This window comes from Sarcophilus harrisii, chromosome 5, assembly GCF_902635505.1.
Source record: "Sarcophilus harrisii chromosome 5, mSarHar1.11, whole genome shotgun sequence".
Taxonomy (NCBI): domain Eukaryota; kingdom Metazoa; phylum Chordata; class Mammalia; order Dasyuromorphia; family Dasyuridae; genus Sarcophilus; species Sarcophilus harrisii.
In genome coordinates this window covers 285,326,504-285,353,176 of record NC_045430.1, presented here as the reverse complement: position 1 = coordinate 285,353,176, position 26,673 = coordinate 285,326,504, and the positions used below count along the sequence as shown (strand labels likewise).

The following is a 26,673-nucleotide window of genomic DNA, read 5'->3' as shown; positions in this document are numbered from 1 at the left end:
AGAAAAATGGGAAAAGGAAATGAGAATTTTGCAGGAGAGTTTGGAAAAGGAAACATAAATTATATGAAGAAAGTGCCTTTAAAAATAGATTTAGACATATTTAACATGTATAGGACTGCTTGCCATCTAAGGGAGGGGTGGAGGGAGGGAGGGGAAAAGTCAGAACAGAAGTGAGAACAAGGGATAATGTTGTAAAAAATTACTCAGGCATGGATTCTGCCAATAAAAAGTTATAATTATGAAAAAAATAGATTTAGAGAAATGGACAAAGCATATAACTTCTTACAAAATAGATTTGATGAAATGGGAAAAGAAACCAACTCATTGAAAACCAGAATTTGTGAAAGTGAAAAAAAAAAATCTCAATGAACAAAACAACTAATTTAAAAGTTCAATTGGCCAAATGCAAAAGGAAATAAAAAATTAGAATTGAATCAATGGAAGTGAATGACTCAATAATACATTAAGAATCAGCCCAAAAAATCAAACCAAACCAAACCAATAAAAAAAGGAGAAAATGTAAAATATATCATTGAAAAAACAAGTGACCTAGCAAATAGAACAAGGAGAGACAATGTAACAATAAATGAACTTCCTGAAAACCATGATAAAAAAAAAGGAAACTAGAAAATATCTTTTAAGAAATCATCAAGGAAAACTGCCCTTACATTTTAAAACCAGAGGGTAAAATATAGCCATTGAAACAATTCACCAATCACCTCCTGAAAGAGGCCCCAAAATGAAAGCCTTAAGGAATATCAAAGCTAAATTTCACAATTATCAGATCAAGAAGAAAATATTGCAAGCATCCAGAAAGAAACAACTCAAATATTGAGAAATCACAATCAGGATTGCCCAGGACCAAGCAGCTTCCACTTTTAAAGGAACAAAGGGCCTGGAATATGATATTCTGAAGATCAGAGGTACTTGGATTGTAGCCAAGAATCAACAGTCTAGCAAAATTAAGCATTATCTTTCAGGGAAAAAGGAGGACATTCAATGAAACAGGTGAATTTCATTTATTTCTGATGAAAGGACCAGAGCTGAACAGAAATTTTGATCTTCAAATACAGAACTGAAGAGAAGCATAAAAAGTAAAATAATAATAATAATAACTGCTTCTTTTCAAAGTTAAAAAGTTCACATCCCTATATAGAAAGAAAATATTTTTAATTCTTAAAAACTGTATCTGATACACACATACATAAAGGATGATTTTACTGTGATTGTATAAAAAAGAAACTAGAAGTAGAAAGAGAATTATACTGGAAGAAGAGGAAAGGGAAGTTAAAATGGGGAAAATTCTTCTCATGAAGAGTCAAAAAAAAAAAAAAAAAGACCTATTATAATTGAGGGAAGGAAGGGAAAGGGCTGAGTATTATGTGAACCTTATTCTCATCAAATTCGGCTGAGATAGAGAATATCAGACCTATTTAACTCAAAGAGAAGCTTTTATCGCCCTATAGGGAAGTAGGAGAGGAAAGGGGAAAGGAAAAGGGGAGAGACTAACAGAAGGGAGAACAGAAGTATAAGGGGAAAGGGATAAGAAAGGGAGAAATGTTGTAAAATGGGGAGAGCTGTTTGAGAGAAGTGACAGTCAGAAACAAAACACTGGGGAGGAGGGAAAGGGAAAAAGAAAAGAGAAAAGTATAATTTAGGGAAAACAAAATGATGGGAAATACAGAATTAACAATTTTAACTAGGAATGCGAATGGGATGAATTCTCCTATAAAATGGGTGTGGGTAGCAGACTGGATTATAAGCCAGAATCCTACACTATGTCATTTAGAAGAAGAAAGATTGAAAGGAATATACTTTTTTTTTCTCAGTGGTACATGGAACCTACACAAACATGGACCATGTGTCAGGGCATAAAAACATCAAAATCAAATGCAAAAAGACATAAATAGTAAATGCATATTTTTCAGAACTTTCTGCCATAAAAAATTACATGTAATTAAGGGCTAGGGGAAAATATACTAAAATTAATTGGAAAGTAAACAATGCTAAAAATGAGTGGGTGAAACAACAAATCATAGACACAATCAATAATTTCATCCAAGAGAATGACAATAAGGAGAAAACATACCAAAATTTATGGGATGTAGTCAAAACTATTCTTCAGGGAAGTTCTGTATCTCAGACTGCCATATTACAAGTGCTCTACTCTTTTAAGACGGAAGCTCCTAGAGTTTGTTACCCTGCTTGTGATTCCATGATATTTGGATTGTTTCTTTCTGACTGTTTGAAGTATTTTTTTTCTTTGACTTGGGAGTTCTGGAATTTGACTATAATTGGGGTTTACATTGTAGGATCTCTTTCAACAATGATCAGTAAATTCTTTCAATTTCTATTTTGCCCTCTGGTTCTAAGATATCAAGGAAATTATCCCTGATAATTCCTTGAAAGATTGCATCGAGGCTTTGTTTTTAATCATGGGATTCAGGTAGTATAATAATTCTTAAATGGTCTCTGCTTAATCTAGTTTCCAATTTCCAATGGGATGCTTTACACTTTCTTCATTAAAAAAAAATTACTTGAAAATTGTTCATATCCTTTGACCATTTATAAATTGGAGAATGACTTGAATTCTTATAAATTTGATTTAATTCTCTATATATTTTAGAAATGAGCCCTTTATCAGAACCTTTGGATGTAAAAATATTTTCCCAGTTTATTGCTTTCCTTCTAATCTTGTTTGCATTAGTTTTGTTTGTTCAAAAACCTTTTAACTTAATATAATCAAAATTATCTATTTTGTGATAGAAACTGATCTCTAGTTCTTCTTCAGTCACAAATTCCTTCCTCCTCCACAGATCAGAGAGGTAAAGTATTTTATGTTCTTTTAATTTGTTTATAGTATCATTTTTTGTGTCTAGATCATGAACCCACTTTGACTTTATCTTGGTATACAGTCTTAAGTTTGGGTCAGTGCCTAGTTTCTGCCATACTAGTTTCCAATTTTCTCAACAGTGAATTTTCTCAAATAGTGAATTCTTATCCCAAAAGCTGAGGTCTTTGGGTGTGTCAAATACTAGATTACAATAGTCATTGATAATTTTGTCCTGTGAACCTAATCTATTCTATTGATCAACTACTGTGTTTCTTAGCCAGGACCAAATGGTTTTGATGACATCTGCTTTATAATATAGTTTTAGATCTGGTACAGTTACATCACCTTCATTTGTTTTTTTTTTCCATTAATTCCCTTGAAATTCTTGACTTCTTGTTCTTCCAGATGAATTTTGTTGTTATTTTTTCTAGGTCAGTAAAGTAGTTTCTTGGGAGTTTGTTTGGTATAGAACTAACTAAATAGATTAGTTTATGGAGTATTGTCATCTTTATTACATTTGCTTGACCTATCCAAGAATACCTGATATTTTTCCAATTGTTTAGATCTGACTTTATTTATGAGGAAAATGTGTTTTTGTTTTTTATTTTGCTCATATAGTTCCTGACTTTCCCAAATATTTTATACTAGTTATTTTAAATAGAATTTCTCTTTATATCTCTTGCTGTTGGATTTTGTTAGTGATACATAAAAATGTTGATGATTTATGTGGATTTATTTTGTATCTTGCAACTTTGCTAAAGTTGTGAATGATTTCTAATAGTTTTTTAGTAGATTATTTGGAGTTGTCTGAGTACACCATCTATATCATTGGCAAAGAGTGAATAGTTGGTTTCTGCTTTAATTTCTTTAATCTCTTTTTCTTCTCTTATTGTCAAAGCTAGCATTTCTAATACAATATTGAATAATAATGGTGATAGTGGGCAACCTTGTTTCACTCCTGATCTTATTGGGAATGGTTCCAGTTTATCATTATTATATATGATGCTTGATGATGGTTTTAAATTGATGCTGCTGATTATTTTAAGGAAGAGTGCATCAATTCCTATACACTCAAGTATTTCTTAATAGGAATGGATGCTGGATTTTATATGAAATGCGTTTTCTACATCTATTGAGATAATCATATGTATTTTATTAATTTGGTTATTGATATAGTCAATTATGCAAATAGATTTCCTAATATTGAACCAGTCCTGCATTGCTGGTATAAATCCTACTTGGTAATAGTGTTTTATCCTGTGGATGATTTTCTGTAATCTCCTTGCTAGTATTTTATTTTAGGATTTTTGCAATACTATTCATTAGAGAGATTAGTCTATACTTTTCTTTCTTTGTTTTCATCCTATCTGGTTTAGGTATCAGTACCATGTCTATGTCATAAAAGGAATTTGATAGGAATCTTTCATTTCCTCTTTTTTCAAATAATTTTTATGGTATTGGATTTAATTGTTCTTTAAATGTTTAGTAGAGTTCACATGTAAATCCATCTAGTCCTGAAGATTTTTCTTAGGGAGTTTATTAATAACTTGTTCTATTTCTTTTTCTAAAATGGGACTGTTTAAGTAATTTATTTCCTCTTTTGTTAATCTGGGCATTTTGTATTTTTGTAGGTATTCCTCCATTTCACTTAAGTTATCAAATTTATTAGCATAAAATTGGACCAAGTGACTCCTAATTATTTTTCTAATTTCTTCATCATTGGTGAAAAGTTCTTCCTTTTCATTTTTGAGACTAATAATTTGATTTTCCTCTTTCCTTTTTCAAATCAATTAACTAAAGGTTGTTTTTTTTTTCATAAAATAAACATTTAGTTTTATTTATTAATTCAATACTTTTTTAAATTTCAATTTTATTAATCTCTCCTTTTATTTTTAGAATTTCAACTTTTGTATTTGATTGAGGGGTTTTATTTTTTTCTTTTTGTAGCTTTTTTTAGTTGTAAGTCCAATTCATTGATTTTCTCTTTATTTTATGAAAGTAAGCATGTAAAGATATAAAATTTTCCCTTATTACCCCTTTGGCTGCATCCCACAAATTTTGGTATATTGTCAACTACAAGCTGACACAAAAGTAGAAGGACTGTTGGTATGCGATAATCATTAGTGATAGCATAATGGAAATATACACATACATATATGTGTGTGTTTATGTATAGGTTTACCCATATATTTCATATCACTCAATTGGTTCATGCAAATCTTCCATTTTTCTACAAGATATTCTATAATATATATTATATATATAATTGAATGTATAATTATATATAATTGTATAACACACATATGTATAATTATTTTATCACTTACTAAATGTAAGACAAGTAATATTTAGCATTTTCTTAATAACCAAGGTTCATCTCCTCTGAGAATAATCATTAGATTATAACAGCAGATGCTATCATGTCTCATGAGTAGCCTCTTACAGCCATCTCTCCCTATTTGCTTTTAGCAGCCTCTAACATTGAATTTTTCATGACTTGAGAAATTAATCAATTGTGCTCAAGATATCCCAAGTAGGATGTAGTATCCCTGTATCTCTGGAGTAGTGGACTGGGGACTGGAGCAAGGGCTCAATAAATGTTTTGTTAGTAATTTTTATTATTTATTTATTATCATATAGTATTATTAATTATGTGATCATATATTATTAATGCTTATTATTATAAACTATATAATGTATTATTAAATATAATTAATATTATATATTAATTATTTAGTAATTATTAGTTAGTTAGTAGTTGTTCAGTTTTCCAGTGATTCAGAATGTGATGTTGTGGGTTTGTGCTTGGAATGCTGAAGGTGGAATCAAAAAGATAGATCTGGCTTCAGATCCAGCTTTTGATGTCAATTCATGATGGACAAGTGGCTAAATGTAATTTTTCTTTTCAGTTATAAAAATGAGACATTAATACCTATAGCATTTATCTTAGTAGAAATGTGAGAATGTAGTGAAATTTTGCTTCCAAAGTGTTTTCCAGTGCTGGAAGGATTGTGAGAAAACAAGTCCTTAAACAAACTGTTGGTGATGTTTTCCTTTCCCCAGGGTGGTCAGGATGACCTTCGGGGGAGTAAAGCTTGCCACATGACTTTATATTCTTCACAATATTTGTCCATCTATATCTAAGACTTTGTGACTAGGAAATTGCAGGGCTAGTCTTGTGAGTAAAGCTGTCATAGCATGAAGGCTTAGCAGACCTTGAGAGAGGGGGAGAGGATTAAACTCAGAGTAATACCCATAAGTACTATCGTTTGACAACATGCTTCTTTCAGAGATCAGGGGCCAATGAAATATATAATAATTGAGACAAGAGCGAGAAAATGATTATGAATGATATATAAATTTTTATCAAGACATTTGGATGATGAGACATTTCAGAATGAGTTCGAAAATGATGACATTAATTACAATGAACATAAATTAGATAATAAGATGTATTAATTTTCAACTTAATCTGTATAGAAGAGATGGTACGAGAATCTAAGAAAGATCATTTCAGAAATAGTCTTAGTTCAATATGCTTAATTACAAGGATATAAATTAGATAATCCAAATACTTAAGTCATTCTCAATTATCATCGCTAATGAGAGCCTAGTTTCATCTCTCTTGGATCTAAGAATCAGTGTATAAAATATATCTTAATCTTAGTGACAACAGGTAATGCTGAAACTGTCAGAGAAAGGATATTCTAGGCATCTCCAGATCTTAAATGCTATGTGGATGAGAATATTATTAATCCCCTCTAGGAGCCTAGCTTCAGTCTCCTCTCCATCAAGTCACATGTCAGTAGGTTAAAATATATTCATTTGAATCCTCCGTGACAACAGTGTAGAAGTGCTGGATATTATTCCATTTGTCAGAGAAACGAGTGTTCCCTGGTCCTAAGCAGAGGAGCCCAATGACCTCAATCTAATGATGAGTTCAAATCCAACACCTCAGGAATTACAGCTTATGATCTGGCCCTACCATCTATGTCTAGTTCTCAACTCTGGGGCACTCTAGGCTAAGCATACAGATTGAGTTCTCTCATTTGGTCCTCCAATTGTTTGGGGGAAGTAGCTGACTGAATAATCAGTTTCTGAGTCTATATTTTATTACATATTGAGTAAACTGCAGGAATCTCTGTAGTGACAATAAGCGTGAGGTAAGCCAATGTCCCTGCTGCTATGGCACAAACACTTGAGTTCAAATCCAGCCCCTCAGACACTTACTAGCTTTGTATGATCTTGGGCCTTACCATCTGTATGTCTTAGTTTTCTCAACTCTGGCCTCTGAAGCAAACAGATTGGGAAGTTTTCATTTATGACTCATTGTTTGGGGAGGGAAGGGGGCAGACTGGAGATAATCAAGTTTTCTGGGAGTCTGAATATTTTATTTTTTTTAAACATATTGAGTAAATCAGGGAATCTCTGAGGGAAGATAATGGCTTGAGTAACAGGAAAGGCTTCCTGGGGAAGAACAGCTTTGAATAGGGGCCACAAAGAAGCTACAGGAGTCAGTAGGTAGAGGTGAAGAAGGAAAACATTCCCAAGAATGTGGACAACCTGTGGAAAGAGTTCATTTAGGACAAAGGAGAAGGCCAGGATGCCTGGATGGTCGACCATGGTAAGAAGACTGGAAAAGAAGAAAGGAAGGGATAGGGAGGATGATCTGCAATGATGTCTTCCCTTCCAATTAGTGGCAGAATCTAGCCAGTCACCAGAGCTCCCACTTAATTCAGGAAGGGACCACTGCCTCAAGCCCCAGCAGGATTACTCTTTAGCTGCAGGCACAAGTAAGAATGGGCTCTGAAAAGTGGTGACTGGCTGAGGTCCCAAGAAAGTATGTCACATGCATAAGATCATACATAACTAGGCAGTATTAACAGATGGGATTTCATTCTAGGGCCTCTGATTCCATTCTTTGGGTATTTCCACTGTGCTAGGACGGTTCTCACTGTTCACCTTGTAAATCCCTGAAAGCTACCTAGAATAATGGGTATTAGAAGATTTAGGGTGCAAACACCCCTTACACATTCTGGGGACAACAGCCTTTAGTAAACAGGAAGATGGGATGAGTGTTTCTGGATAGCAATTCTTTATAAAAAGGTGGAATGAATATGTAAGTTTTGCCCTAACATGAAACTATAAGTTTGAGGCAGAGTTCAACCAGATTAGGCAAAGTGCAAAGGCAACCCCACAATATGTCTCTGTGTGTATATGTACACACATGAGCACGAGTCCACATATCTATACATCTCTTTGCTTCTTCTGTATTATCCCAACCCACATTTCGGTTTCCTACTTACTTCTTATTGGGAATCAAATGATGTATGTTCGGCATAATAACAATTGCAAATGTCCTTTGGAAGAAAAGTCATTTTTATTTAGTAAATAGAATGCATGAATAATGAACAATACAAGAAAATGGTAAAATAATTAGGAAGTGGTTCAGAGGTGCTCATTTACAACTGAGGAAATTAAAAATGCAAATGCATTATTATCACAGAGGTAGTTAACAGACAAATGAGCGTGGGGGGGAAGAGAGCATGCCTTCTAATTCATCATTGTTTGAAAGACACCTGCGAGGTTTAACTGGAAAAGGCAGTCTGAGAAATGCAGATGGCCACATTTTGTGTCGTATCCATCATTCTTTATGCTTAATTGGAGGAAGGGATCATCCTCAGTGGAAAGGAGATATTTTTTGAGTTAAATACTTGAGTAAAGATTGGTTGACAGAGAGCCAAACCTGCCCCCCCTCTCCTTCCTGCCTGTCGGTTGAGCAGTCATGCAATGTTTATTTTCTGAAACCAAAGGCAACTGGCAATCCAGCCAACGAGATCTATATTGGGACACTGGCAATTAAATGTATTTCCGTTTCTGCTTTGGTCGCCGGCTTGATTTATTGGAACGAGGCTGTGTTGTGAATTTCTAGGTTCCAATATGCTAAAAAATAGTGCCGTGGGTGTTGTGAAAACCAAAGCCAAGAGGATTGGAAGAGTCACTTTTTGAGTCAGGTTTGGGGTTTCATTGTATTGTTCCAAAGATAAATAATGTCAACAGGACCAAGTGAAAACTGAGCCCAGTTTCACTCTTGGTCTATCGGTAGATACGTTGTCCTAGTAACAGGATCAGATAGGTGCCTTAAAAATGTTGAAACAAAGGAAAATACACATGCTCTTCTAAAATCAGATGAAACAAAAACCCAGTATGTTTGAGTGCACACATGTATATGTCTGTTCCATGTATATATTTATGGATATGTGTGTATACATGTTATCTATCATCTGTCTGTCTGTCTCTCTAGTATCTATTTGTCTGTCTGTCAATACAAACAGTAACAGTCCCCAATATGTTTGGGGAAAAAGAAATAGGCAACAGAAAGGGGAAATAATATACTTAAGATCAATTCTGGTGAGATTTATAACTAGTAGTTGGTAAAATGGCTCTTTTCTGGGTAGGAGTAGGAACAGATGGTAAAGCCAACAGTATGTGTTTAATTATTATTATTATGGCTCTTCCTCAGAGTGGAAGTAGTAGGGAATACACTGGAGTTCCTGGAACAGAATGGTAACCAGTGTCTACCAGGGCCTTGGGCTATACTCAGTCCCATTTAAGTGCCACTGCTTGCTCTCTCATTGGCTTCTCTTTCTTCTTCACAGACCTGTATACCTTCATTTAGCTCTCATGGGAATGTGGCCATCTCTCTTTTGATAACCTTGAGGGAACCCCGATCCTAGTCATCTGCTTCCTTTCGGCACCTTACGCACCTTAGGGGACCTTACGCATCCCTCAGGCATAAGAGAAGATGCCCATTTGTTAAGAAGTTGAATACCTATGTAGCCAGGTGTGTTTGATACTGTACACTATGGTGACCCATCTGGAAACAAAATGACTTTAGGGGCCTGTTCCTGACACCTATGAAGTGCTTAATAAATGCTTCTTGATGATGGCGAGCAAGTGCATCATTTATCTGGACAGAGCTGTCTCTTGAAACAGTGCTGAAGGACACATTTCCTTGTAAATGGTGCACGTCTGCTGGTGGTTTTTATTCCACTGTAGAATGGGAACCTCTTCCCATAGGACCTCTTGTCTTTTTCTGGCTCTTTGGTGCTTCTTACCATGACTGACACATAGGAAATAAATAAATGCAGATTGACTTGAGTAATACTACTGGCAGACTCATATTTCATACTCCCCAAACCTTCAAATATAACAGTGGAAAAAATGAAACAAGGCAACTCAGGGCAGTGACTTGGTTTACTGTCATTTCGTTAGAAATCTGCTTCCATAAATCCCCTACTGCTCCTACTGCCTTTCTTCAAAGAGGAAGTGGTTGATCATCAAGCCTCTGAAAACAAGATAGAACAATTCCTGTGTATTTAAAGTGCATTATCCCATTAGATCATCACCACAGCCCTGCATGATAAGAAATATTGAAATCACCTCTGTAAAAATAAATAAGGAGGGACAGCTAGGTGGTGCAGTGGATAGACTGCCAGCCCTGAAGTGAGTTCAAATTTGGCCTCAGAAACTTAACACATCCTAGCTATGTGACCCTGGGCAAGTCACTTAATCCCAATTGCTTCAGCAAAAATAAATATATGATAAGCAAGCAAACAAACAAATGAATAAGGAAACTGAGGTCCAGAAAGCCTCCACTATCACTATGTGTTATCCAGATTCTGAAGTCTTTATTATTGCTTTTCTTTATGTGATTCTAACTGTTGTACATAATTTGTCTCCTATTTTCTTTTCTTTTCTTTACATCAGGTCATATAGATCTTGGCATGTTTCCCTGAATAGTCCTTAATGATTATTTCTTACAGAATAATACTGTTGCCCAACAGTTACCATATGTCATCATATATCATATTTTGTGAAGCCAAATCACAATGCACAGCAGCCCCGGAATTGGCAGGTTATCTATTTGTTTTTGTTGTTCTCATGAAGATGTCCATAGTTGGATCTTTTTTGTCTTTAATATTCTTAGGATGTAGTTCCAGTAGGTTTACTGGCTTCCAAAGGGCATGAAGAGATTAGTAACCTATAATTCTTAATTTCAATTGATGTTGATCAATAGAGGTACCATAATATACTACTTCTTAGCACCACAACATTATAGTTTGTCAATTTTAGGGGGAAATGGTAAATACGTGAATAGAAACATATGCCTATTACATATACACAATGTATAAAATAGCATGCATCATATGTGTATAATGTATCAATGTTCTATTTATTTATTCTAAGTGCTCATTTATGTTTTCATATTTCTCTCATTTCTGATAGTTTGCAAAATCTTTCTTCTATCAATCATTCCCCCTTCTCTCTTCTGGTTCTGCACTCATTGAGTTACTTCTCACCTGGACTACTGCAGTAGCTGCTCAAACTTCTCCTGCCTCAGTCTCTCCCCACTTCACTCTGTCCTCCATTTGGCCACCAAAATGAACTTTCTAAAGGCCTGACCATGTCATCTTTTACTCCATAAACTCCAGTGCTTTCCTATCACCCTCAGGAACAAATACAAAATCTTCCATTGGTTCCCTCAGTGGATTTCCAATATTCTTCTTCATGCTTTTTTTAATTTTAATTTTATTTGTTTATTCATTCATTCATTCATTCATTTATTTATTTATTTTTTTACTGGGTGGCCTCCAGCCCAGGCTTTCCTGGATTTTCAGCTGAAAGCCTCTCACCAGTTCCACACTTCCTCAGACCTCCCCAGAGCTCAAGCCTCCCCCTATCCAGTTGTTTGCATTCGGATGAGATCTCCTTTAGGGAGTGTTTTTAGCTTTTTAGGTATCCAAATTGCATAGCACAGTACTTGGCACAAGGTGGGTACTTAAAGAATATTTGACCATGACCAGACAGAAGCATGTTAAAGTCTTACATATGCATTGCTTTGTTTAATGATCTCCTGTTTTGTGGTAATGTCATTTAGCTAATATATAGTGGCTAATATAGATCAGATAGAGCTCTGGGCCTGAAACCAAAGACTCACTCATCTCCCTGCGTTCAAATCCAGCTTCGGACACTTTCTAGTTGTATGACCCTGGACAAGTCACATGACCTTATCTGCCTCAGTTTCTTCATCTGTAAAATGGGCCAGAGAAGTAAATGGCAAATCCCTCCAGTTTCTCTACAAGAAAGTCCCAGTGGGGACATGAAGAGCCAGACAGGATTGAAAACAACAACAGGAATAAAATGTGTATGTGTTTATGAAGAAGAGAAAGGGGAGGGAATGTACATTCCAGGCTCTATGGAGAGGACTTTGCAGCTGGTTTTCCATTTAGGCTTCTCCATAACCTTGTGAGGTAGATGCCTTGTCCAGAGTCACACAGCTAGGAAATATCTGAGGCTGAATTTGAACTCGGGCCTTCCTGACTCCAGGCCCCAGGAAAACATAATCCAAATCTTCCATATTACCTTTTTTCCCTTTGGCCTCTTTATCATAATGGTGTTTTTTCTTTCTTAATGGCATCTTGGGCCCCTTGTTAATTGCTAAAACTCCTTTTCCTTGCTAAGAATCCTCATGGAATCAGCCTGCTTTTAGCAGCAAAATAAAATCTATTTTGAGACAACCTGCAACAGTGACCTGTAACCCCAATGCTGGACGTAATGGCTTACTTTGGGGACATTACTCATACCCCACCATTTTGGTAGGTAACCCAATCAATTTGTGGTCCTGTATGTGAACAATCTGAATGTGCCTTGTAACCTCATCATTACCTTTGCTATTTATTTGTTAGATTTCATGATTTCCCTAATTAGCCTTGCCACTCTGGACTATTTAGCCAACTCTCTGCCCTCTTCATCGTGGCCTTGCCACTTTGGCAATGTCCCTGCTCTCACAACTGTCTCCTCTGGTTGGTGAGCTCTGCCTTAGACCCTCCCTCTGGGGAAATGCCCTGTAGAATCCAGCTCAGCACCCCAAATCTAGCCCACTTTGCTTCAAGAGGCAACTTTCCCTCTCACTCTTCCCATTATGTTTCAGTTCTTTTTCCAGTTCTTTTTCCTTTTAGAATGAAAGCTGCTCAATGACAAGGACTTCCCTTCTTTCTGCTTGTACTTACATGCCCAGCCTTCGCACAGTACCTGGCATGTAATAATGCCCTATCTACTATAATGATCTAATCCATTTCATTGCTCTGGCGTTTTTCCTACTTCTTGTATTTTATCTTCTCTATAATAAATGTTATCCCAAGCAGTCATTTTCCTTCTTTTGGAAATATTTATGATTAAATAACCTTCTTATATAAGACTGCTTCACCTAAATTTGCTTTGTTCTTTTCCCCTCCATTTTATGGGCAGACTGATCTCATTCACATTCATGGTTATAAACTTTTGTTTTGACATTCATACCTCTATAATATCATCCTCCCCCTGCTTTGAAAAGAAAACAAACAAACAAAAAAAAAAGAAATCACATTTATTCTAGCTGAGCCATCCGACCTCCCTTTTCTCATAGCTCATTAATTTCAAAATCCTATTCTCTATCATCTGGCCTCAGGCATCTTTAATTTCCTTTATTATATTTTTACTATTTCAAAATGTAAGTGCCAGTAAAAGATCACCAGCCTTACTCAACCCCTTCTCCTATTCAGTCTGGGTGTCACCTGTTATGACCTAGCTACAAGGAAGAGTAAGCTCTATAGCCATCCCATCCCCCTCATTTCATCCTAAGAATTCAAAAGACTTTCTTTGTCCTTTCCATTTTTGAGTATCCCAACTCCAAACTTGTTGTTTTGGTTGTTTGATTTTGTTTTCCTTTATTGATATTTTTGTTCTTGCTATTTGTCCTTCTCTCTCAAAGAAGACCATGATATCACGAAAGGGATGCCATGACATGCAAGTGAATTGGATTTGAGGGAGAGAGGACTGGGAAAAGTCACCAGCCTCACTTTCCCCTTCATGACCATCTGGATCCAGTGGCCAGATATTCAGCATGCTGATGGGAGATGGCCCTGGGTGCAATGGGAGACTTTGGCCTTTTTAAATTAAGGTCTTCAACAGATCTCAATTTGAATGAGATCAAACCCAGTCAATGATTAAAGCTAGATGGCAATTGGGGACTCTAAAGGTACAGTAATCCATTTTCCTTTCACAAAAGAACCAATTATCAATGAGTTGTGGCATATAAATATAATGGAACACTATTGTGCTATAAGAAAGAACAAACCTGAGAACCTGAAAAGACTTATAGGAACTGATGCAAAGGGAAGTGAGCAGGACTAGGAAAACATTGTACAAAGTAACAGCAACGTTGCACAATAATCAGCTATGACTAACTTAGCTTTTTTCACCAAGACAAGTATCCAAGACAATTCCAAGGACGTCATGATGGAAAATGATTTCCAATTACAGAGAAAGAACTGAGAATAGCACCTCACTTTTGCTTTTGTCATTTTTATAGTTTTTTTTTTCCTTTTGGTTTGTTGATTCTTTCATAATGTGACTTATATGGAAATATTTTATATAATTACACATCATAAGTATATATTAAAATCCTTACTGTTTTAGGGAGGGAGGGAGAAATATGGAACTCAATTTAAAAACAAGAATGTTAAAATTGTTCTTACATGTAATAAAAAAAAAACTATTTAAAAATAATACAAAGAGTTCAAGCTCATTTACCTCTCTGATTCTGTAATGCATTTCATTTTTAATTTGGAATCTCAACCCATCTTGTTTTTCTCATTTGGAAGGTTTGGGAATCATCGATTCTGTTCAAAGAAATTTTTTTCTACACAACATTGCATGTTGCATAATTCTGAGGTACCATTATTTTCCTTTGCTTTTAGATGTAGCTATTCCTTCTTCCCAATTTTTGCTAATTTCTAATTCAGTATGATTATGTTTTGGGTTCCTTGATGTATGATCTACTCGCTTGCTATTTGTATGTTTGAGTATGAACACCTATTCTATTTAACAAGGACCCACCGATTCTTTCTAGTTGTATTTTGTCCCCTGATGCCAATATTCCTAAATAATTTTATTTATTATTTAAGAAAGTAATACTCAAGCCTCTTGTCTCTTCATGCATTTTCTAGGAACCTGATGCTTCTTAAATTATCTTAATACCTTGTTTTCCAACTCCTTTCACCACATTGGTGGTGTACTCAGTGTATATCTTATACATCAGAACAACTGAGCCCATGAAATAATCCATCCTCAGTAGTCAGGAATACAGTTTTTTGACTCCATCCCCAGTTCTCAACTGTGTTTGACAGTAAAATCATAACTGTTCTTCAAGATGTTTCGTGAGCTGATACTGATAACATTCTTGATGAGGGTCTGAGAAGATAGCAGGTGTGCTTTTGACAATTCCACCCTTTTGTAGGCAGACCTTTCCAGTCATACAGCTGAAGGAATTATGAAGAGAATATAAGCCTTCACTGTGCCTGTTTGATGACAATTAAACCATACAAACAAATATTTGATTGAGTAGAATAAAAGACTTTCTGGCAACAATGGATTTCTCATTCATCTGTCAAACCTGACGAGATGACGCTCAGCATTAATATGAGTTTGCTTAAAACAAAGAGAGGAGTGCTTGTTACTGCAATGAAAACAGTCCAAATGAAAAAGGATTTCCCTAGTGTACATTCTTCAAGAGGCTCCTTTTGAGGATAACTTTATCCTAATTATACCAAACCATAGAATAGTTTAGAGCTTTCTAAATAAGAGCCAAACTCAAGCAAAAAGTCGGGCTTCAAGTGTTAGTGGAAGAGAGGAGACAACAGGAGGAAAAGAAGGCATATTATCCAAACTGTGACAAACAGTTGAATGAGTATCATTTTGGAATAAGCATGACACAGAGAATGGTCTGAGATGAGAGCTGAACAGAAGACCAATGAGGTTTACTTAAGGGAAGCTGGAAATTTCTTTAAATGATTCCACACATCTTCCTGAAAAAAAAATCCCTTTAAAAATGTCCACAGGATACAAAATAAATCCACATAAGTCATCAGCATTCTTATATATCACTAACAAAATCCAACTGTAAGAGATACAAAGAGAAATTTCATTCAAAAATAAGTGTTGATAGTATAAAATATTTGTGAATCTATCTGCCAAGGGAAAGTCAGAAACTATGTGAACAAAACTACAAAATACTTTACACACAAAGGCAGATTGAGCAATTGGAAAACTATCAAGTGCTCCTGGATAGGTGGAGCAAATATAATAAAGATGATAATACTACCTAAACTAATCTATTTATTTAGTGCTATACCAGTTAGCCTCCCAAGAAACTATTTTACTGACCTAGAAAAAATAACAACAAAAGTCATCTGGAAGAATAAAAAGTCAAGAATTTCAAGGGAATTAATGAAAAGAAAAGCAAATGGAGGTGGTCTGTCTGTACTAGATCTAAAACTATATTATAAAGCAGAAGTCACCAAAACCATTTGGTACTGGCTAAGAAATAGAGAAGTTGATAAGTAGAATAGGTTAGGTTCACAGAACTATACACACACACATACACACACACACACACACACACACACACACACATATATATATACTATATTGCTATATATTATAGCAATCTAGTATTTGATAAACCCAAAGACCTCAGCTTTTAGGATAAGAATTCACTATTTGACAAAAATTGCTGGGGAAAGTGGAAACTAGTATGGTAGAAACTAGGTCTTCTTGACCCACATCTAAGACTGTATACCAAGATAAGGTCAAAATGGGTTCATGATCTAGACAATAAGAATGATATTATAAACAAATTAGAAAAACATAGGATAGTTTACCTCTCAGATCTGTGGAGGAGGAAGGAATTTGTAACCATAGAAGAAGTAGATATCAGTATTGATCACAAAATAGGTAACTGTGATTATATTAAGTTAAAAAGGTTTTATACAAACAAAACTGATGCAGACAAGATTAGAAGGAAAGCAATAAACTGGGAAAACATTTTTACATCCAAAGGATCTGATAAAAGCCTAATTTCTAAAATATATAAAGAATTGGCTCAAATTTATAATCGTTCAAGCCATTCTCCAGTAGATAAATGATCAAAGAATATGAACAGACAATTTTCAGATGAAGAAATTGAAACTATTTGTAATCGCATGAAAAGGTGCTCCAAATCACTATTGATCAGAGAAATGCAAATTAAGACAACTCTGAAAAATTTCTGTCAGATTGGCTAAGATGACAAGAAATGATAATGATGAATGTTGGAGGGGATGTGGGAAAACTGGTACACTGATGCATTGTTGGTGGAACTGTGAACAGATTCAACCATTCTGGAGAACACTTTGGACTATGCTCAAAAAGTTATCAAACTGTGCATACTCTTTGATCCAGCAATGTTACTACTGGGCTTATATCCCAAAGAGATCTCAAAGTAGGGAAAGGGACCCACATGTACAAATTGTCTGTGGCAGCCCTCTTTGTAGTGGCAAGAGACTGGAATCTGAGTGGATGCCCATCAACTAAAGAATGGCTGAATAAATTATGGTGTATGAATGTTATAAAATATTATTGTTCTATAAGAAATGACCATCAGGATGATTTCAAAGAGACCTAGAGAGATTTACATGAACTGTTGCAAAGTGAAATGAGCAGAACCAGGAGATCATTATACACAGCAATAACAAGACTATACAATGATCAATTCTAATGGAAGTGGCTCTTTTCAACAATGAGAGGATTCAAATTATTTCTACTTTTTCAGTGATGAAGAGAGCCATTTACACCCAGAGAGAGAACCATGAGAACAGTGTGGAACACAACATAGCATTCTCACTCTCTATGTTGTTATTTGCTTGAATTTTGTTTTCTTTCTCAATTTTTCTTTTTCTTCCTTCTTGATCTGATTTTTCTTGTACAACAAGATAAATGTATAAATATGTGTGCATATATTGGATTTAACATATATTTCCACATATTTAACATATATTGGACTACCTGCCATTTAGGGGAGGGGAGGGGGGGAAGAAAGGGAAAAATTTGGAACAAAAGGTTTTGCAAGGGTCAATATTGGAAAAATTACCCATGCATATACTTTGTAAATAAAAAAAGTTTTAATAAAAATAATATATTCTTTTGGTGAAAGAGTTATGGAGTTTTTCTCCAAAAAGAGTTCTTCATGACAGCTGCCAGAATCCTGAATATCTGGACCTAGATCTACATTTAATCAACCACAATGGGGAAGAGGAGGGTACTTAATGATGGAGGTAGTGAAAGAGCCTAGAAGGGGCCACGGGGAACAATGAGGATCCCCACTCTCCAACAATGACTGGTGAGCTGGGGGACTATGAGTGAAACCAAGGCTAAAAAGGCAGGTGAGATGGGGTAAAGGGGGAGAAGGAAGCTGCAAATCCAGGAGAAACTTGGATCTCAGGGAGAGTACGAAAACAAAAGGACTGGGAAAGGAAATGGTTCTTCTTTAAAGCAATCATGTTTTCTTTTCTTTTTTTTCCCCCTGAATCAATTGGGGTTAAGTGACTTGTCCAGGTTCATACAACTGGGAAATGTTAAGTGTCTGAGGTCACATTTGAACTCAGGTCCTTCTGACTTCAGGGCTAGTGTTCTATCCACTGTGCCACCTAGCTGCCCCAACAAATCATGTTCTTAAAGTAAAAGAATAAGATTAAAATAATTTAGTGAATATTTCTACTTTTCTTTCTTAATTTAAAGAGTCTGAATTCTCTTGCAAGTATGAAACCTATATATCCACCAACATAAAACTCAATTGATAAAATATAATTTTTTTGAAAATAAAACATGACTTATTTTAAATTACATATTGTAACATATTGAAGTAGAGATACAGGCAAACAATATGTGTAACACAGAAGGGTAAAAAGTACAATTTGGTTCCAATTTCATTCTTTTCCTTTCCAATGTAGTCTATGAGAACAATTTGTTTTCGCACCAAAAGCTTCATTCTTGCCTTCCAGGAGGGTGAGCATGATCAATGTGTGCAAAGTTGAGGTCAAAGGAACCTTAATTCTGCCCCAGCTTTGAGACTTAGTCAACAGCTGAAGACTTTATAATTGAAACCCACTATGGCCCCTTCCAGGCTCCAAGGGTCAGCCTAATAGATAATTACAATGACAATAATGATAAAGAGCTTGAAGTTAAATGATTGTTTAAGGTTTATAAAGCATATGTGTGTGTGTGTATGTGTATTCATGTGTATGTATACACAATACAAATTTGTATATGTATATATGTAGATGATTATATTTATCTGTGCATGTCTCTATATATGGACACATAATTATAAGTATACAGTGTATATATATATATATATATATATATAGCTACACAATCACATTTATGTATGAATGTTTGTATGCATGTATATGCAGATGCAGACACGCATGTCTATATGGAGAATGAAAGAGGAAGAAAGGAGAAGGGAGGGGAGTTCAATTTAGGGAAAAGAGCATGTAAAAATAGTTAAGTGGAGGTAAATTCTCTCTTTTTTTCTAATTTTATTGATGTGTTTTGTTTTAACATCACAAATATTTCCTGAATACCCCTGTCCTCATGGCATGCCCTCATCAGAAAGGTGCTGTGCTCTAGGAGCAAAATAGAATTGAATTAGCTTCAAATACACACAAGTTACTCAAAGTTACAGGGTCCTCCCCAAATGTTCATATGGACTATTTGTGTCGGACCCGTGGCAGAGCATCCTGGGTTCATATTGGTGTGATCAGCCATAGTGGAACACACTGTAATGTGATTCTAACATAGTGATGTCATTTTGGACCTCTTTGAGAACAAAGGACAAAAACCAGTATGAAAGTAAAACAGTTAAGAAAAATGAACAATACAAGGACTTTGTCTGAAAGTACCTGTCACATCTGACTCAAGCACTAGCCCATCCCTCCATTAATTTAAATAATAACAAATGAAAAGAAATATAATTTCTCTCCTCCTTATGCCTCATCTCAGGAGGAATAGAAAAATGAAAAGAAAAAAGAAAAAAAATAATTATAACGTGTGTATACTTGGGCAAACATATGCTTTTTTTTTTTTGCATCACACACACACACACACACACACACACACACACACTCACCATTATAGTTCTGATATGGAAAAATATCATTCCAAAGAGTCAGAGCAAAACATACATGAACTAATGCAGAGTGAAGTGAATAGAATAGAACCAGGAGCACAATTTATAGAATGATAACAGCTTTGTAAAGTGAGACTACTTTGAATACATTGAACGATGATCAATGTATCTTATATATTTATTGTAATTGCATATCATATTAATTATAATTTTATTGTCACTATTATACTTTATGATGTTGCATTATATATTCATATATCTTATATTTGTGTATATTCACCATGGTACATGCATCACCTTTGTAGGGTAGTAGTGTAGAGGGCCAAACTCTGGAGAAGTATACTTGAAACAAAGATCCTACAAGTTGTTAACTCAGTGGAACTGATGAGATGATGGTTCCCTAGTTCACATATACTTAGTATGGTGAAGTAATGATTCTCTAGTTCACACATATTCAGTGTGCTGAAATGATGTAACTGTAATAGGGGATTTAAGGGCTGAGAGGACTAGAAATGAAACACTTCATCTTGGACCATCCTCCTGGTGGCTCTCCTGCCTCCTGCACTCGTCCACTAAGATCAAGACTGGTTCAGACTGTGACAGACACAGACTGTGAAGGAGACAATAAAGACTCTAGACTCTATTCCTAACTATCATTGTGTCTATCCTGCTAAAACCAAGGCCTGTCTGGAGGACCCCCAGAAAGCCAGCCTAGAAAGCTAGCTAGATCCTATGTTTTAACTTGAGTCTTCTAAAATACAGGTATGAGGTAAATTTTCATAATTGCTTAAATTTGAACCCTTTTCTTAAGAAAAAAAATGCTCCAGCAGCAAAACTATTTTTGTAGTTCAATTAACAAAGAGAATGTGTTGACATAAATTTTGCAGAAAAGTTCCTGATCTGCATTTGTGTGGGCATTTAAGGTACGTATGCTTATGTATCTTCAGGAATCTAGATTTGTGGAGGCTTTTGTATCTATGTGCCTCTGAGTACTTGTGTTCATGTATGTTTATATATCTGGATGAAGATGGATGGAAGAAAGTCAATTCATGGTTCACAATTATGAAATGGACAATTCTTTTCCATATTCCATTTTTTTCCCCCTATGTGTCTCATCTTTCTCCAGACTCCTCTTTGCTTTCTCTAGACAAGATCTGCCCTTCATCAGGACTTTTTTCCTTCCCATTTGCCTTGCTGCTGTGTCTCTATCCAACAATCTGATTTTAGCTGTTATATGAGATTAGAGGATCTCTTTTTGAGGTCTTGGTAAAGGCATTCACAATTTATGGCCTGATACAGATCTGGTCATGATGAAATGTTTTGAAGTCCCCAAGTTAGAAGTTACATCCATATTCCAGAATAGGTCAATGCAGGGCTTTATGAGACATACAATAATCTCATCACTAATAATATAGAGTTGATTGACTAAGTTTTATATACCTAATTTATTCAGTCAACAAGAATTTATTGGGCATCTGCAATAGTCAAATCACTGTTCCTTGCCCTCAAGCAAATTATATTACGAGGTTAATATTCATAAAACACAATCTTTGGAACTATTAAGATAATATATAAAATGGCAGCCCATTGGTTGAAAGTCTGTGGTTCTCAAAAGTATTTAGAACTTCAGAAACTTGACTTCAGTGAAGGCCTCTTCTGAAAGTTTATGGAGCTGCTGAAGATCCCCTGGTGGGACTTTCCACAGGGCCTCCTACCCCAACAACCTGACTTGGAGTCAGAGCTCAAAGGACTGCCTTGTGGAAGCTGATCAGAGGTCATGTGTATACACACAGGTCTGGCTCTCAACCTCTGACCTTCCATATTTCCATCTGACAATTTATCCTGCCATCTGTCTAGCCATCTGTCTCTGTGTTTCCAGCTGGGTAGCTTAGGCGAGAGAGGGCACTTTCATTAGATCAAATAAAGTTGGAGAAATAGAGATGTTAATGATTCTGAAAGCAGAGAAATGGGGTGGTAGAGCCCTGGGCTTGGAATCAGGCAGACTGAAACTGGTCTCAGATGTAACTGGGACTGACTCGGGGAAGCTTTCTCAAGAAGTCTGGGAGACTAGGCCCAAGTCATGGGATCCCTGTTCCCAGATGTCTGCAGAACTGGGAGATCAGGCCTTGGACTTCAGGTTGCAGGAAGCCACATGATCTCTAGGCCTAAAGTTCTCTAAAGGCCAAGACCCTAGGGCAGTGACAGGAAGTGGCATGACCCATAGGAAGCAGACAACATTGGTGATCATTGATCAGTGATGGTTACTTCCTATGGTTTAACCTGTGAAAAGGCTCATGTCTTTTGCTATTTAACCCAGTGTTCTGCTTCCAGCTTGTCAGGTTGAGGAGCACACATTGGGAGTAGAGATGCCTCTCAGGTGTGCTCAGGCCTCTCCCTGAAGGGAATAAATGCTTCCTCTTTATACCTGAAGATGTCTCTGATTAGTTAATTTGGGAAAGGGGGTCTAGCACCCATTCCACACAGGCACTTACAAGTGATGTGACCCCAGGAAAATCATGTCACCCCATTTGGCTCAGTTTCCTCATATGTAATATGAGATGAAAAAGGAAATAGCAAACCATTCTGGTATTTTTGCCAAGGAAATTCAGAAAGTTGGACATGATTGAAACTACTGAACAACAATAATTTTGAGGCAGAATCATTAATATTATAGAAATTGAGTGACTTGTTCATTGTCATAAAGTAAGTCTTAGAGACAGGATTTGAATCCAGGTTTTCCTATCTGCAAATTTTGTGCTCTCCATTAAACCACTTATAAAAGCTGTCACCATTGAGCTGTCTTGCTATGGAGGATATAATTTAGTTATTCTCTTCCTCGATTAATGGGAGGAAGGGGAATGGAAAGAGTTCATTCCTCTGAGCTGCTCTGTATCCCCTGGCACAAGAATGAGTACAAGGAGAGAAGAGAAGGGATCCCAGCCCTCCACCCTGGGATACCTCTGCCTAGCTCAGGAAGGGTTGGAACAGAAAGATGCTCTCTTTCTGTCTCTCTCTCTCCCCCCTTCCCTCCCACCTCTCTGTCCCTATCTCTCTGTCTCTCTCTGTGTTTCTGTCTCTCCTTCTTTCTTTCTCTATTTTCTTTCTGTCTTTCCATTCTCAGAGCTAATATTCCTGGGATGATTCCTTCATCATGTGAGTGTTGACTATGGCTTCTGGCCTGGAGAAGTTCAGGCTGTAAGCAGGGCTGGGCAATGGATCGTCACCACAAAGCCTAGGGCCCCTCCAGGCTTTGATTTGTCCCGCTTAGCATTAGATGGAATAGCCCCTGACCTCACAGAGAACCACAACAACTGTGACATCAAACACTGACTGTGCCAGACTGTGGAATGCAGGGTAATAAGGATAATTATATGCTCAGCTATTTGTAAGCTTGTAAGGATCAGCCTGTAATCAATATGAAGTCCATCAAGGTGAGAAATCAAGAGATCTTTGTGAGAGCCAGGTTTTCCTCTTTGATCTTCAAACAGAAAATTTAAATGAGAACATTGAGAATTTCAATTTTCAATTAAATTGCTTCTCTGATAACAGGTGTATGGGAAGACTTAGAAGAAGGGGTAAAAGGTAAATTGAGTAGGAAGGCTGATGCTTTCTCCCTAAATATTTTCTTATATCATCTTCTTAGTTCTCTCTGTCAGAAATATAACTGGACACAGAGCATATTCTTTTTTAGGTAAGTAGCTAAATTTGAACTAGCCACCACTTCTGGGCAGGAAGGCCACAGGGTACAAACTAAATTCTTTTAAAGTGGAGTTTGAGCACAGGAATTGGACCTCAGATGAAATTTAACAGATGCACATTGACTTGACTTTAGTTACTGACTCCCCTTAATTTAGAGTGGGCAGAAACTTCTCTTTGAATGAACCTAACCCTTGGACTTTCCATAGAAAAACATCTCTGGGGTTGGAGTTGAGAGGTTAATGTTTCATTTTCATGTTATTCTTTGTTCAAAAGTCCATTTGCTTATCACTTTTCTCCAGATTGTCTTATGCTGATTAGTTTCAGTTTAGTCACTTTAATTTTCAATAGTCCTTTGAGAATCCTCTGTAAGTCACTGACTGGAGATCTAGGGATGAAAGCAATCTCTGCCCCAGAGACATATTCACTAACTTTTTGACTCCATTATGTTCAGTTAAGGCATTCCTACTTCCCAGCCTTGGGAGGAAAGGCAAAGACTTTCCCTTTTCTATCAGAAAGTTCTCTACTTTTCCTTTCACCATAAACCTTTAGTTCTTTCAAAGATTTTAAGAGGGCATCACTTTTACAGTGGAAGAATGAGGATTCTTCGATTAGGTGCTATTTAGTTTAATTCACATACTGGATTAATAACTAGAAAGTAGTTTGATTGGAACCTAATTTATTTTGAGAATTCAATAAACATTTAGTAAGAGAATGTGGGATGTTCTACATAGAGAGCTGCCTTAGAACCTGAAAAACATGGGTCCAAATCCCAGCTCACCCATGAACTGACATATATGACACACATAACTATGACTTATGTCCATCTTATGTGTCATAGATGTCACATTTCAGCAAAAATGTGAGCAGATGATCTGCTTGAATGATGGAAAAAAGGTGGGTAAAAGATAAGAAGAGAATGAATTATGGATCTAGAGTCTCTCTCTATGACTATTCCTTGCTTGAGAGCATTTTTTTTCCTTTACAAGTAAGATGGATGAACAAGAAAGAAGGGGAGATCAGAATTCCATGGAACTTTGGGGACCAACAAACATGACTCTCAGCCACAAAATTCCAGTAAGTTTTAATTGTTTGTTTTTTAAAGTTGCATTCACCTATAGTATGTATAGGTGTATATGTATGTTTATGTCTGTATTTAAATCATTTTAGGACAAAACTTTTTTTTGCCTTGTTGTTCTATGATTTCATAAAGTGGATGAACATATTAAGCTAAATCCACAAAGGAGAATCAACTATATCTTTCACAATAATGGATTTGGTGGCCCCACAATAATAGTTAGAATTTCCTTTGTCTTATTTTTCATCATATTTCTTTTCTACTTTGTGAAATCATATTTCAACAGACTGAAAACAATCTTTGTTTTACTCCCCATCACCCCTTAATTATTGCAAAGGAACCATCAAAAACCACCCAGAGATTCTAATAAAAATGACTTGGATCAGGAAACAATCAGTGTGATACAGAACATTTAGGCCTTTTTTTTCCTTCCTCTTCTCTCTTTTTTTCTCCTTTTGAACAACATTCCTTTTGCATCTCTACAGAACTGATAATTTGGTTTTCTCCCACTCGTTCCAATTACACAGGATTGACATTACAAGTTGTGTTGGATTGAACTAAGATCTCTATCAAAATGGAGCTGGACTCCTGCTGAGAAATCCCAAGGGAGGGATTTTCATTTACTTAAAGGTATTTAAGTGACTGAAGAAAATGGGTACCTACACGGTATCATGGCAACCAGAAGGTGAAGCTGTCTTTTGTGTCCCATTGAGCATCTCTCTTTCTTCTGAAAATCACATCCAATTGGTTTGTGTTATGATTTCTGCAACATGTAGCTGGATTAGAGGAAACGCAAGGAGAAAACATCTTATTTTGTTGGAAAAATCCAGTCTGCAACAGAACTAACTTCATAACTTAATCATTTGCTTTTCCACTGGGCTAGGGCTGCTAAACATTTCAGTTCTGCAAAACAAATTTGAACTTCAGTGTCAATCACTTAGGTGGCCTGACAATCCTACTAGCTGTGCAGGTCCCCATCCCAATGCATCCCATATCCAGACCCTCCACATCCGATGCCTTTACAAACAGCTGATCATCATGTTGAAAAGGGAGCAGATGATGAGATTTTAACAGGAAGATGACAGCGAAAGAAAGCAATCACCCTCAGCCTTTTAATGGTTAATTGTAGAAAAAAGAACTCATTCATCAGGGAAAAATGGTCTGATCAGTTGCTGAAGTCCAAGTATTTCTTTTCAAAAGCTTTCTTTTGGAGCCTTCCCCACCTTCACCCCCAGGACAGCAGCAACAATTTAGTTCAGCTTCTCTTTCGAGGATCAAGATGTGGCTGAGCAACTAAGCAAAATATCTCTAAAGCTCCCTATAATCACTGCTAGAGAGAACAGCTTTCTTTCCCCAGAGCAGTCACAATTCACTTCCTCAGAGGAGCACTTCACTACTGTCTGGTCATTAAATTACAGGCAAAAACTCCTACATGTACTTTATTGCCTAAGCTTGAAGAAAAACAGAACTAACTCTGTTTCTCTATCTCTCTGTCTCTCTCTCTCTGTCTCTCTCTCTGTCTCTCTCTCTCTGACTCTTTCTCCCTCTTTCTCTTTCTCTCCCTTTCTCTCTGTGTGTTGTTTCTGTCTCTTTCTATCTCTTTCTGTCTTCCTTCTTCCATCCCTCCCTGTGTCTTTCTCAATCTGCCTGTCTCTGTCTCTCTCTTCCTTTCTCTCTGTCTCTCTTTTTCTATGTCTGTCTGTTTCTCTTTCTATCTTCCCCCTTCTTTCCTCCCTCTCTGTCTTTTTCCCTATCTGCCTATCTCTGTCTCTGTCTCTTTGTCTATTTCTGTCTCATCTTTTCCTTCTCCAACTCCTCTCCTCACTCTCTCTTTTTCCCTCCCTTCCTTTCCTTTGCTGAATATAATGGTGGTTCTTGTGGAAATCTGAGCAGTGACAAGGAACTGAAGAAGAAATATATTGAAGAGGAATTACCAGCAGACCTCTTCCTTTGAATGGAATGATTTGCAATTATTTCATTGAACTCTGAGACTCAATTCATATAGCTTGGGGTATT

General features: G+C 36.3%; 1 long non-coding RNA gene across 7 annotated transcripts in view; it reads left to right on the top strand.

Annotated features, from left to right (window-relative positions):
- Window positions 1-23,216: 23,216 nt before the first annotated feature.
- Window positions 23,217-26,673, top strand: part of LOC116419644 — a 97,399-nt gene continuing 93,942 nt past the window's right edge. For 2 of the 7 annotated variants that reach the window (XR_004229910.1, XR_004229909.1), the window contains exons 1-2: window positions 23,219-23,465; window positions 24,569-24,656. This is a non-coding gene — a long non-coding RNA (uncharacterized LOC116419644). Of the gene's footprint in view, window positions 23,466-24,568; window positions 24,657-26,673 lie in introns of all 7 variants that reach the window. The other 5 variants (XR_004229908.1, XR_004229911.1, XR_004229912.1 and 2 more) reach the window with 5 other exon arrangements.